Source organism: Eulemur rufifrons, chromosome 5, assembly GCF_041146395.1.
Source record: "Eulemur rufifrons isolate Redbay chromosome 5, OSU_ERuf_1, whole genome shotgun sequence".
Classification (NCBI taxonomy): domain Eukaryota; kingdom Metazoa; phylum Chordata; class Mammalia; order Primates; family Lemuridae; genus Eulemur; species Eulemur rufifrons.
This window is the reverse complement of record NC_090987.1, coordinates 47,290,898-47,305,639: the sequence shown is the minus strand read 5'-3', so window position 1 is coordinate 47,305,639 and position 14,742 is coordinate 47,290,898. Positions and strand designations below refer to the sequence as shown.

At 41.2% G+C, this 14,742-nt stretch overlaps 1 protein-coding gene and 1 non-coding gene across 3 annotated transcripts in view; one reads left to right on the top strand and one right to left on the bottom strand.

Annotated features, from left to right (window-relative positions):
• Positions 1–14,742, top strand: part of L3MBTL4 (L3MBTL histone methyl-lysine binding protein 4) — a 339,453-nt gene that overhangs the window by 250,301 nt on the left and 74,410 nt on the right. The gene's annotated exons all lie outside the window — the stretch shown is intronic.
• LOC138383558 (U6atac minor spliceosomal RNA) lies at positions 10,563–10,688 on the bottom strand. Its single transcript, XR_011233622.1, has one exon. It is a non-coding gene; the product is annotated as a U6atac minor spliceosomal RNA (small nuclear RNA).

Genomic DNA, 14,742 nt, shown 5'->3' with positions numbered 1-14,742 from the left:
TCCCCTTGCAGAGCCCCCAGCCTGTGCCGCCACCCCACACTGCCTCCTGATGTGAGCAGGCACTTTCGGGAACTCGGGTGACAGCCACGTATGAGACGGTTTGTTTGCCAAAAGCTCATTGTGAAGATGCAGGCTGAGTCAGGTGTCTCAACCCATCACTTCTCAGGCGGGGATCTGCAGGGCCCCAGAGATGGAGTTTGGAGAGTGCAGTGGAGAAGATGTTACACTAAGAATGCGCAAACACACGAAAGCACTGAGAGCCTCCTCTCCAAGGCAGGGAGAGAGGCAGGGGGACTCGAAGAGCAATATCAGAAGAGAAGCGATGCGTTTCCCAGCACCTGGTCAAAACAGGCAAAAAATATTTGAAGTACAGAACTTACCCCATCCAGGTCAATTAGAACTTGCAAAAATATTTGCATGCCATGATTGCTTTTTTCAGTCACTTTTCACGTAATATTTAGTTCATCTGCCTTTATTGAATGTATCATTTATGTGCCCACTAGACTGTGAACTTCCTGTCAACTTAAAATAACAGCGGAGAGAGACACAGGCTCTCCAAAGAAAGAGTTTATTTGGAAATAGCAAGGGATTGCAAGCAGGTTATGCATGCTATGGTGGACCGTAGACGCATCCAGAGGCAGAGGAAGGTGAAATGAGGGAGGTTACAGCAGTTGCTTTGAAACAATTATCCTTGGCTACAAGGATTAATAACAAGGGTGAGTCAGTGGAACAGGCAGTTTCTGGACAGGCATCCTCATAGAAATAATCTTTGTGCAAGGTTGTGGTTTTAGCAGAATCTCCTGTGATAGGTCCTGTTATCAGCAAATGTGTGTGAGGACCCTCCCTTCATGGCCTCCCGCACCACGTTGTTAGGGTTTGACGCAGTGACTCCATTTTAGTGCTGACAGCTTCACATTCTCCTAGGCAGGAAATCTTCACTTATTTTCGCGTCCTCTCAGCCTAACCTTGTGCCAGTCCTGGTGGAAACTCAGTCCTGGATGAATTTTGTATCATTTCTGAAACTAAGTCTCTTGCCCCTTTCTCTATAGAGTATTTATTGCCTGATCAAGTTTGTATTTTAGCTATGCTTTACTGATATATATATAGATAGATAGATAGATAGATTATAAACAGTCTTACTATCTTAGTACAGTGTATTTTGAAGAGCCAGCACTAGCTAGAAATATATAGGAAACCCCTTAGGCCATTTAAAAATGAGAAGACATAACGAACAAGGGCGGGTTGATCATCACACGTTTATAAATTGGCTTTGTTCTTCCAAATGATAAATTTGTTGTGGGAAGTACAAATTGGCAGAACTTGCTGTTGTAATTCCCTGGACTGTAAATGGTTTCTGCCTTGCCGTCAAGTGTGCACTGTGGTTTAGGGATTTGTGTCATTCAATTTGCGTAGCATAATTTTGGTCCATTGGAATGTATTTTCCAGTTAGTTGGCACATTCTTTCCCTGAAAACCACCAGTGTCAGAATTCTTTATGTCCACTAGCCTACTAACTCACTGAGTCTTGAAGCAGAACATTTTTCACCATTGGCAAAGTAAGAAAAAGTCAATTATTTGCAACACTTAAATTGAGATTTTCTTTTTTCCCTCAGAAGATTAGATGGAAAAAATACATACGAATTTTGTAACTTGCCCTTCAGCTGCAAAGGTCAAACAAGGATATTTGACCTTTTTTTTCCATTTTCCTGAGTGTCTGAAGGCTGATACTGATTATTTCATAAGAGGCATATGAGGCACAATAAGAACTGTTCATAGTGACCAGAGTCTGGCAGGGAGTAGGCACTGATTCATATTTGTTGAAATCCAATATATTGATTAATTGAAAGTTAGCTATATATATCAACTGCCATATTCTGAAAATTTGTAATTAATTTGATTCTGAAAATATGCAGAACATATTTTATTGCTTTATGATTCAGAAAGCACTTCACAGACGTACTCAACTTCAGAGCCATTGTTTTAACATTACTTTAAATTGTATTGATCGATGCCATAAAGCCAGTTAATAGGAATTCCTGATCAGTAGCATGCTGTCAGTGCCTGTCTGTATTCATAATTTTTAAGCCAAAACATCAAAGAGAAAACACTTATGAAGCTGACTTAAAGGACATTTTTCAGTCATTGCTAAGTGTTTCTCTAGGTTCTTAGTAAGCCTTTGGAGCTGCCTCCAATTGCTTTTCAAATAACTCCAAAGTAGAAATTTTATAATTGAACAATGTGGTGTCAGAGAAACCGTGAGGAAAGCCCATCAGCAATCAAGCACAGGGCTCAGTGGCCAAATATGCATGTCTCATCCATGTTTGATGAGACAGTAGCTAACTGACAGGGAGTATTACAAGACCCCTCTGGTGTTTGCTGTGGCAGTATCTGCTCCAGCAGCCACAACTGCCACTTTCAATTGTCCCTGCTATTAGCACTCATCCTGTAAAGCCAGGGATTTTTAATGTGATGTAGTGAAAGCCACTGCTGAGAAACAGGGCACTGAGGATGCCAGGGTGCGCTAATACGGTGCAACCCCCCGAGGAGGAAACCTTTCATGGGCACAAGTCCCACCACCTCAGATCGCCCAGCAAGAAACAGGAAGGCGGGCTCCACCAGGGGCCAGGGTCAGTGTCTACACCACCATCACAGAATAAATTCAGTCCATAACTGAGATTTTCAATAAATTCATCCCCAGAATCTGCAAGGAAATGCACCAGGATTCTGTGGCCCTGTTCCTGAACAAAGATGTTGGTGTAGACTCTGATGGCCTCCACAGCATCTCATCACTCCAGAGTGGGCAGTAGTCAGAATGCTTCTGAAATGGCAACCAAACCACATTGGCGCTGTGTGTTCCATTGAGCAGCACCTGCTGAAGATGTAGTGTGGAATAAGAGCGCAAGGATTCCACAAATGAGGCCTCCATCAGGCCCAGGAAGAGTCCACTCAGCAACATCACAGGCTCTCGAAGCCCAGCACCAACCCTGGCGGCAGTTGCCACCACCTCCTCCTCCCACACCTGCTTCCTCCAGGGGCTCGAGGCAGAAGGAAAAACGGGATCACCAACTGTGTTGGCATTGCATGGCCACGATCCTTTAATATGCAGCATATTAAGAATACTTCTAAGAGTTTAAGAGCCGACCAATAAACATTCTGCAACAAAATTTGCTTTTTAACTTTTTTCCCCATTATGAGCAGATCACCTGCTGGGAGAAAAAAAATCCTCCCCTTGCTTTGACTCCCTCCCTCCAGAGCTCATTTCAGACCCATGTTATTGCCCTAAGAGAATTTTCTTTTAAATCCATTAAAAACCAGAAGTCGTACACTTCACAGCAGCAGCCCATGGAGCAACTGGGGAGCAACGTGGATTTTATTCAAATAGCAAATCTGAGAGCTACTGTGCAAGCTGGAGTCAGATTATATTTGTATTTTGGAAAATATGAGGCATTGATTTTGTTGAGTTGCTTAAAATTAGATACTTTAGAAATTGTTGTGCACAAGTATTAATAATAGAGGGTATCCGCATTGATAAAGACTAAGGAACTTTGCTCTTAAATTGTAAAAATTGCAGTGAATTTATTAATATTTTCATCTTTGTGAAGTCTACAAGGTTAACTGCTTTTTAGAATGGTGAGTATAACTAGTTTTTACACAGTTTCTATTTAAAGGAAAAGGCTAAGGTTAAATTAACCAGATTTCATATGGTCCTAAAGAATTTCTGACATACTGTGGGAAAGTATGTGGGGAAAATAGGATTTGGTGAGAAGACACATTATGCAAGCCCTTTATCCAGAGGAAGAGAATACAGAAATTAACTTTGTGCCCTTCTTTTGGCCAAATATTATGTTACCTTTTATAGCATTTATTGAATAGAGTCCTGTGCAGCACTTTATAATGGTTTTTGTAATTTTGTCTCTTAATATTTTATACCAAATTGAGTAGCATGAGTGTTATGGATAATTACTTATAATATTCAAAATGCTGTATTTACTGCCTTCCTGAACACACACCTATATTTTGCAACAGCATTTTGCTAGCACACATCCTGACTAAAAATTTGTATTAACAAATAAAGAACATGGTAGAATCGCATAGTTATGTTCTGTGCAATTACGAATTGGGCTTTTTGCACAAAGTGACTTTTTTGAAACTTCACTTTAATAAAACAAGCTGAAAAGCTCCTATTATTTTTGCCCTCTCCTTTTCCAAGGGATAGTCAGGAGAACGGAGGCAGGGCTGCAGGGCTCGCTGAGCTGCAGTGGCGGCTGTCAGCCGGGGCTGCTGTCCTGCAGCGGTGCACCGCGGGCTGGGAGGACCCTTAAGACGTTATGGGAATGGAAGCCAAGCTTACAGGCACATCGACTGTGGAGACTTAGACTGGAAAGACGTATTTAGGTACTGGGAAGCAAAGCCAGTTCTGTGATCTTTGAGGACAGAAGTTACTCTTCTGATCAACCACTTGAGACTGGGAGCAAGAGTGGGAGAAGGCAGGGAGCACCCACTCTGCCAGGCCCCCTGGTGCTTCTCCCACTTAACCTTCACAGGCCCACGTGGCTCGTGACTGGCTGACGGGCACCAGCACCTTTACCTGCTGGTCACCATGGGAGCCAGCTGCTGGCTAGTGTCCTGTAAGTGCTTTGCAGCAGAGGCTGGGGTCTCCAACTCGAGTCACACCTGCATGCGAAACACCTTCCCAAGCGCCAGCTTGAGACAAAATGAGAGATGGACGGGCCGGCTCCCCACCACACCCATTTGTGGCCAGGGCTTGAATAGACTCACATGAAAGATGTGTGTATTTGCATCAAAGGGTAATGAATTGGTGAAGTGTTTTCACTCTATTTTAGAGAATTAGTGCCATATGTGAATATTAATGTTCTTTTAGTGCATTCTTAAAGGGATTTTTCTTAAAGCAGACATCTAAGCGCTTACATTCCAAACACAATTCAAAATCGTGCCTACTCCCAGGGTCTTTTAAAACAAAAGAAGTTATCCCTTACTAGTGTTCTTGAGAAAACATCCATATTTAACTTTGATTCAATGAAAGTAACTTACAAAATAATGGACCTACTACAAGATCCTTTTACTCTAAGATCAGCCACTCAACAAACATTTTATGGAGCAATTACTCTGTGCCCAACACTGAGTTTCAGACAGTTGACCAAACTGTAGCTATGTCCAAGAAAAGAAATACAGGAGAGAATTGTTTTTTAGTTGACAAGCTCTGGGAAATCCTGGTCATTAGAAGTGAGATAAAAGAATTCATTGTTCTGTAATTTAAGTCAAAGATCTAGATCTCTGTTTGCCTTGTTAAAAGCAGAAGTATTGGAGTTCATTCATCCATTTAATTAATAAACATTACAGACAGTCTACTGCTTAGTGAGTGCTGTGTTAGGTATTGGGGGACATGGCTTACCAAAACCACACACAGATGCCCGCCTTTATTGAATCTTATATTCTAGCTGGGGAGACAGATTAGTCAAATGACATCAACCTGTACCTGTGACAAGTGCTGTAAAGGAGAATATATAGAAGGCTCTTATGAGCCTGTTTATTCTAAAAGGATTTGATGTAATTGAGGAAACAAGATGAAATTTCCTGAGAGAGTGGTATCTGAGCTGAGACTTAAGGGATGAGCAGAAGGTCATGCGGCCTGGGGAGGGAAGGAAGAGACCGTCCCCGAGGGCAGCGTGCAGGGCCTGCAGAGGGAAGCAGCAGAGAGTCGGGCCTGGAACTGAGAATGGCCTGAGAGGGTGCAGGGAGCAGGGATGACAGGGACAGCGTAGAACATGTACAAGTTGACCAAATGGAAAAAACTACTGAAGTTTTCTAGGACAGAGGCAATGGTAGTGCAGACTTGTGTGGTGCTATGGAAGAGAGAAAGAGAATACATTCCAGATGCATTTCAGAGGGGAGCATCCACAGGACTCGGGTAGCGGGGGAGAGAGAAAGGAGGTATGAAGGACGACTTGGAACACTGAGTAGATGGCAGTGCCTTTCGCTAAGATGAAGAAACTGGAAACGGACCAGCTTTGGAAACAGAGGACAGTGGGGGCAGGAGATACGTCTTAATACGTGCAGCTCTGAGAGGCCTTTGAGAAAGCCAAGAGGAGATGTCAAGTAGCAAAGATATGGATCAGGAGCTCAGAGGTAAAGTTTGGGCTGCACCTTAATATTTGTAGGTTGGCCAGGAGCGGTGGCTCATACCTGTAATCCTGGCACTTTAGGAGGTTGAGGAGGATCGCTTGAGGCCAGGAGTTCAAGACCAGCCTGGGCAACATAGTGAGACCCTGTCTCTACAAAAAATAATTTAAAAATTAGCCGGGCATGGTAGCATATGCCTGTAGTCCCAGCTACTCAGGAGGCTGAGGAAGGAGGATCACTTGAGCCCAGGCGTTTGAGGCTGCAGTGAGCTATGTTCACGTCACTGCAGTCCAGCCTGGGCAACAGAGTGAGACTGTCTCAAAAGAAAGAAAACATTTGTGGGTAGTGTGTTCCCAGAGTGGTAGTTGAACTCCTGCGTCTGGATGCAATCACTTAGGGAAAGGGGGTGTTCCCGGAAGGCCTGGACCCAATTCTTGCGGAATCTAATACTCAAGGTAGGTGAAAGGGGTTGAGTCCTAAAGAGACGGAGCAGGGAGAGTCTGCTCAGAAGGGCAGGGGAGAGGCAAGACCTGCTGTGTCCTGCGCACCCAGAGAAAAGCGTGTGTCAAGCAGGAAGGAGAGGTTCCAGCACTGCATAGTGCCGTGGGTTGAGTGGAATGAGGACTGGAAAATGCGTGTGGCACTGAAAACGCCTCCCGTGAGAATGAAGGGTGTTGAGGTCACGGAGGACACTGGTGAAAGCTGCGTGGTGTCAATGGAAAAGAAGCCAAACTCTGTCAAATAATTTAAGGAAGTTTATTCTAAGTCAAATTTGAGGACCATGACCCGGAGCCACAGCCAAGAAGCCTAAGTGGACTCACTGGCTATGGCTGGGTTACAGTTTGGTTTTATGCATTTCAGGGAGACAGGGGTTATAGGTAAAGTCATAAATCAATACATAGAAGGCATACATTGGTTTGGCCCAAAAAGGTGGGCCATCTCGAAGTTGGGGGACTTACAGGTTATAGGTGGCTTTAAAGACTCTTTGACTTCTAATTGGTTAAAGACAGGAAGTTTTGTCTAAAGGCTTGGAATGTCTTGATAAGGAGGTCTGTTTATCAGAGATAAGCCACCAGACATAGATTTGTTGTGTAAATTGAGGACCTGTAGGTTTGTCTTGAATACCCTTAGCCCTATTAATGGATTACAAAGGATGTAATCCTTTGCCCTCCCAAGAAGGGAGGGGGGCATGATGAGGCATGTCTGACCTCCCTCCTCCTGGCAGGCTATTTAGTTTTAGGATATTCCTTTGGCTAGGAGGGGGGTCCATTCAGTCAGCCAGTGGGGGGTGGCGGGGTGAGCTTTAAAATTGTATTTTAGTTCACAGTGAAGTCGCAGGTGGGTTCCAGTGACTCAGGACAGGTGGGGGGTGTGGAAGTGTCCGAGAGGCTCAGGACAAAGGGTGCGGACTGGAGGCAGGTGAGGGATCGAGGAGGGTGTTTTATGTGTTCGTTCGCTGTATAAGTGGGAGGCACTTGAGAGTGTTCCGGAGCCCATGGAAGGGCGCTGGTGAGGAGAGGCTGAATTTGCCCCTGATAGAAGGATCACGGAGGCCACACGGTTTCTGAGAGGCCTCAAGGAGATGTGTTTCTCCGTGGGTGGGAGGAGGGACAGCGCCATAAGTTTCCTCCTGGGCACATGCGGCCATTCCAGTTTAGTGGCTTCTGTTTTCTCTTTGAAGCAGGAGGCCAGACCTTCTGTTGGGAGGGTTTGGGGCGAGGCAGTGTTTGGGGAAACCTGCGTGGAGCAAGGGGGGAAGTGGAGGTTTGGAACAGAGCGGAAAAGCAGCACCAAAGCGATGGGGCGGGGCTGCGGGGCGCTGGGCCCCCGACCTTGGCAGCCGGGGAAATTTGGTGACTGCTCTGTCCTCCTGTGATGCCAGCGCAGGCGCAGAAAATGCAGGTGGCTGGGTTCTTCCCAGACTGCCATTTTGGCCAAACAATCCCAGTAAAAAGACGGAGGAATAAAGGGATGTAGAGTATTTACAAGACAAAAGGAAATGTCCATAGTATCTGAGCAGAAAAAGAGAAAAGTGAAGGAAGAAGAGGACTAATAGGAGAAATTAGGGGTCCAAGCCATTGAAGACCCCATGGGCACTCACCTATCAGAAGCTGAGGGGTGAAGGGCGGGCTGACAGGTGCGGTAGGCGTAGTCACCGAGTCACTGCGGTGCTCACCTGCTCTGCACAGCGGGGACGCGGCGGGCGCCACAGCCACAGACTCGGCGACAGTGGCCTCCTGCATGTGCCAGGCGGCTCTTCCCCCCTCTAAACCCCCAGATCCCCATCTGAGAATTGAGAATTGGGGTCAGGCATACGGTGTTTCTAGGATGTGAGGATGGAGTAGGTTAAGGCGGTAAAACAGCACACCTGACACCTGACTGGGACTCTGTCAAAAGCTTCGGCAGCTGCTGGCTTTTTGTTGTGACATATTTTCTAGGCAGACCCCAAGTTTTGTTGTCGTAGGGGCTCGCCACCTTTGGGTGTCTCTCATTGTTTTCTTTAACAGCAATTAAATACTAGTTTATTAACTATTATGAGGTACTAGGCACCCTTTTAAATTCTGACACACATCGTCACAATCGATCCTCAGGAAAGCGCTATAACGTGAGTAACTACCCGTACTTTATAAATGAGCAAACACGTAGAAAGACACGGTGCTGTGCTCTTCTGGGTCGGTGCCAAATATTGCTCTCATTACATCGAGCAGATCCAGAAAAAAAAGATGCAATCCCGTGTACATAAATAGGTAGATAAGTTTAGCTAGCTCCTTTCCTTAAATGTCTTCATTATTTTCTAATCTAAGAAAAGAAACAAGAATTTTTCACATTTCGGTTTCAAGTAAGATATTTAAATTACTGACAGGAAGTCAGCACATACTGTTTGTTTTTAATGACACCTTAATAATGATACCTTAAACTTGTCTGTGGTGTGTATTTTTGAAAATGTTTTAGAATTTCACAAATCTCTTTCACAAGAATCCTGAGGTTTTAATTCCAAACCTACTTCAATCTAGCTTTGTAACTTTGGGAAAGTGAAAACTTTTTGGACTTCCCTTTTCTCGATCATGAAAATACGAGTATGGGCTAGATCTTCCGTTAAATCTCTTCTCATTCTAAAAATTTTTTCAAGGTCATGTAAATAAAACTAGCTAAAAATTGCTTTTCAGTATAAGGACATCACCACAAGAAAATAGCAAAATGTTTCCCACTACTGTGAAGAATCTGCTGTATCATTTTTACAGCATTTTACAACATGCTGAAGTGAATGTTTTGTTTGTTTCAAAATATTACTGGGGAGCAAAAGTTTTTGTTACATGGATACAACTCTGTAATGCTACAGTCAGGGCCTTCAGTGTGCCCATCACCTGGATAGTGTTTGTTGTACCTACTGGGTAAGTTTTTATCCCTCACCCCCTTCTCATACCCCTTCTTAGTTTGCAATGTCCTTTACATCTCTTTGTGCCCGTGTATATCCGTCGTTTAGCTCCCACTTATTAGTGAGAACATGTAGCATCTGTTTTTCCATTCCTGAGATGCCTCACTTAGGATAATGGTCTCCAGTTCCCTCCAAGTTACTGCAGAAGACATTATTTCATTCCTTTTTATGGGTGAGTAGTACTCCATGGTATAAATATATACCACATTTTCTTTATCCTCAAGAATTGATGAGCACTTAGGTTGATTTCGTATCTTTGTAATTGTGAATTGTGCTGTGATAAAGATTTGAGTGTAGGTGTCTTTTTGATAAAATGACTTCATTTACTTTGGGTGGATACCCAGTAGTAGGATTGCTGGATTCTGATAGGTCTACTTTTAGTTCTTTGAGGAATCTCTGTACTGTTTTCCATAGAGGTTGTAGTAATTTGCAGTCCCACCAACAGTGTATATGTATTCCTTTCTTTCTGCATCCATGCCAGCATCTGTTGTCTTTTGACTTTTCAATAATGAACATTCTGACCAAGGTAAGGTGGTATGGTCATTGTGGTTTTAATTTACATTTCCCTGATGGTTAGCGATAGTGAATATTTTTTCATGTGTCTGTTGGTCATTTGTCTATCTACTTTTGAAAAAATTCTGTTCACGTCTTTTGCTTACTTTTTTCATGGGGATTGTTTGGGTTTTTGTTTGTTTTTGCTGTTTGAGTTCTTTGTAGATTCTAGAAATTAGTTCTTTCTCAGATATATAGTTTGTGAATATTTTCTCTCATTCCGTGGTTGCCTGTTTACTTTGTTATTTATTTCCTTCACTGTGCAGAAACTTCTTAGTTTAAGTCCTACTTATTTGTTTTTGTAGATGCTCTATTTGCCTTTGGGATCTTAATCATAAATTCTTTGCCTAGGCCTATGTCTAGAAGGGTTTTTCCTACATTTCCTTCTAGAATTTTTATGGTTTCATGCCTTACATTAAGCCTATAATCCATCTCAAAAACAGTGTTTAGATGCCATGAAGTAGGTGGCGATGCTGTAACCACTTGCATGTTGTCAGGCCTGAGGGCCTCTTCCATCCTTGTCAAGGGGAGTGCTAACCTCCTGTCCTTTCATACAAAGGATATCTCTCTCTCTCAGAGTGGGACTAATTTCGGTTCTTTTCATAAGCGCTGAAATGGAAGTTTCAGGCACTGAGTGACTTAGTCCATTCAAAGGGCCCCCGGCCTCCAAAGAAATGAGAGTAAAATGTTCACTTATCTAGGTTCATGTGCTTATGCATCACCCACATTCAACAGAGATGGGAGTTGGTCCTAAGTATCTCACAGCAGGTACTGAATAATTGTTTATAGCACACAGTAGACTGTAATTAGTAAAGTTTATTGTTGTGTAATGGGTTAGAGCATGATTCCTCAAACCCAGCACTAGTGACATTTGGGCAGATGATTCTTGGCTGTGGGGGCTCCTGCATGTTGTAGGGTATCTAGCAGCATCCCTGGCTTCTACCCACTATATGCCACAGGCACCACCCCCCAAAGTTGTGACAAACACAAACTGTCCCTGGACATTGCCAAATGTCTTCTGGGAGAAGGGGACAGAATTGCCTCTGGTTGAGAAGCCACTGGTTTAGAAGAAATCTTTAACATGATCTAGTGTGTTGAACTTTTTTAAGTTTATTATATTATTTGCAAAGGAAAAAATATGAAGTATAGCTCAAAATACTTTGCAGGGTATATTTCTGAGAAGTAAGATTCCAAACGTTTATAATTTCTTTCTGAATTCCTCTGGCTTTTCTTAAATTTCTCATGTTTCTCCACTGTCCTTGCATAAGTTAAAAGGGAGAGAATGAAAATTTTTACCACATTATTAGATTGAAAGGTCAGTTTTCAACAAGAAATCACAAACCTTACAAATAAACAGGAAAGTTTGGCTCATTCAAAGAATTAAAAAAAAAACTCATAGGAAACCATACCTGAAAAAGATCTGATGGCAGATTTACTGGACAAATATTTCAAAGGAACTATCTCAGAGATGCTCAACAAACTAAAGGAAGATGTAGAGAAGTCAAGAAAACAATGTATGAACAAAATGGAAATATCTAGAAAGAGATAGAAAACCTAAAACAAAAAATAAATTCTAGAGCTGAAAAGTACAGTACTTTAAATGAAAAATTCACTAGAGGGATTCAAAGACAGATTTGAACAGGAATAAAACAGAATCCACAAACTTGAAGATAGGACAATGGAAATTATTGAGGCTGAGAAACAGAAGAAAAAAGATTGAAGAAAAGTGAACAGAGCCTAAGTGGAACACTATCAACAGATCCAACTTTGGCACTGTGAGAGTTTAAGAAGAAGAAGTAAGATTAAAAAAAAAAAAAAAAAAAGAAAGAAAAAGAAAGGAGCATAGAGAATGTTTAAAGAAATAATGACTGAAAACTTCCCAAATTTGGTGAAAGACATGAATATAAACATCCAAGAAGCTCAATGAACCCTAAGTAAGATGAACTCAGATACCCAAACTGAGACACATTATAATCAAACTTTCAAAAAACAAAGACTGAGGAATGTTGAAAGCAGCAAGAGAGAAGCAACTCATCACATACAAGGGATCCTCAGTAAGATTATCAGCAAATGTCTTACCAGAAAGTTTGTTGGCCAGAAACAGTGGTCCAATATTCAATGTGCTAAAAGGAAAAGAAAAAAAAAAAAAAACTGTCAACTAAGAATCCTTTATTCAGCAATATCATTCTTCAGACATAAGGGAGAAATTAAGACATTCCTGAATAAACAAAAACTGAGGGAGTTCATGACCAGTAGACCTGCCCTGCGAGAAATGCTCACAGAAGTCCTGCACGTTGAAAGGAAAGGACACTAAGCAGTCACTCAAAGTCATGTGAAGGATCTTAATAAAGGTAAATATAATACATGGGCAAGTATAAAAGCTAGTATTATTGTGACAATGGTTTATAACTGTACTTTTTGTTTTCTACATAATTTAAGACACTAATACATTTATTTAAAAATATAATTTAAAAACTAATATTATTGTAACTTTGGTTTGTAACTCCACATTTTGTTTCTCATAATTTAAAAGACTATACATTTAAAATATTTATTAGTTTATGTTTTGGGGAATGCAATGTATAAAGATATAATTTTGTGACATCAACAACCAAAAGGAATGGAAGCAGAATTTTGTGTATTATTGAAGTTAGGCTAGTATAAATTCAAATTAGAGTGCTATAAATTTAGGATGTTAAATTTAATCCCATGGTAACCACAAAGAAAACAGCTGTAGGGTATACACAAAAGGAAATGAAAAAGGAATTTAAAGTTTCACTAAAAAAAGAAAAAAAAAAATCAACCGAACACCAAAGAAGACAGTAATGCAGAAAGTGAGGGGCAGAAAAGCTAAAGGCAAATAGAAAAGTAATAACAAAATAACAGAAGTCTCTCCTTATTATGAATAACTCTAAATATAACTGGATTAAACTCTCTAATTAAAAGAGATTGGCAGAATGAACTAAAAAAACAGGATCCAACTACATGCTGTCTACAAGAGACTCACTTTAAATCCAAAGACAAAGAGATTGAAAATAAAAGGATGGGAAAAGATATAATGGAAATAGTTAAAAACAGAGTAGAGGTCCAGAAATAAATAGACTTTAAATCAGAAAAGGTTACAATATGTAAAGACATTACATATTAATGAAAGGCTTAACAGAGCAAGAAGAAATAATAATTATAAACATTTACATACCTAATAACAGGCCATCAAAATATATTAAATAAAATCTGACAGAACTGAAACAAAAAATGGACAGTTCTACAAATAATAGATGGAGACTTTAATACCTGACTCTCAATAATGGATAGAACAGTCAGACAAAAGTTACACAAGGAAATAGAGGACTTAAACAACACAATAAACCAACTAGACCTAACACAAAAATATGGGACACAATACTCTACTCAACAACAACAGCATACACGTTCTTCTCAAGTACACACAGGACATTCTCCAGCACAGACCATATGTTAGGCTACAAATTAAGTCAAATGTGGTATATACATACAGTAGAATATTTAAAAGGAAGGAAATTTGGACATATGTTGCAACATGGATGAACTTTGAAGTCATTTTGCTATGTGAAATAAGCCAGTAACAGACAAATACTCTATGATTCCATTTATATGCGGTACTTAGCATAGTCAAAATCATAGAGGCAGAAAGTAGAATGGTGACTGAAGAGGCGGAGAGGAGGGGAGAATGGGAAGTTATTGTTTAATGGATACAGAGCTTCCATTCAACAAAACAAAGAGTGCTAAAGATAGACGGTGGTGATGGTTGCACAACATTTTGAATGTATTTAATACCACTGAACTGTACACTTAAAATGGTTAAGATGGTAAATATTATTTATATTTTACCATAATAAAAAAAATTGACAAAGAAGTCAACAGAACGTTACAAAGGCCCCGTGTGCTGATCACCAGACCCGACCACCATCAGCCTACGGTCACTTCTGCCCCATCTGCCTCCCTCCCATATTATTTTGATAAAAATTTTAGACATTATATCATTTTATTCATGAACATTTAAGTATATACCTCTAAAAATAAGGACTACTTTTAACATAACCACAATAATACCATTATCTGAGCAAAAAATTTAAAGTAATTTCTTAATAGCACCATTAAAATTTTTAATTATCTCATGACTGACATCATTTTTTCAGTAAAGCAGGGTCCAAATAAGAGCACACTATGATTAGGTTACTATGCTGTGTGTCTCTTAACGTGTCTTTTAATCTTTTTTTTTTTTTTTTTTTTTTTTTTTTTTTTTTGAGACAGAGTCTCACTTTGTTGCCCAGGCTAGGGTGAGTGCCGTGGCGTCAGCCTAGCTCACAGCAACCTCAAACTCCTGGGCTCAAGCGATCCTACTGCCTCAGCCTCCCGAGTAGCTGGGACTACAGGCATGCGCCACTATGCCCGGCTAATTTTTCTATATATATATATTTTTAGATGTCCATATAATTTTTTTCTATTTTTAGTAGAGACGGGGTCTCGCTCTTGCTCAGGCTGGTCTCGAACTCCTGACCTTGAGCGATCCACCCACCTCGGCCTCCCAGAGTGCTAGGATTACAGGCGTGAGCCACCGCGCCCGGCCTTAAC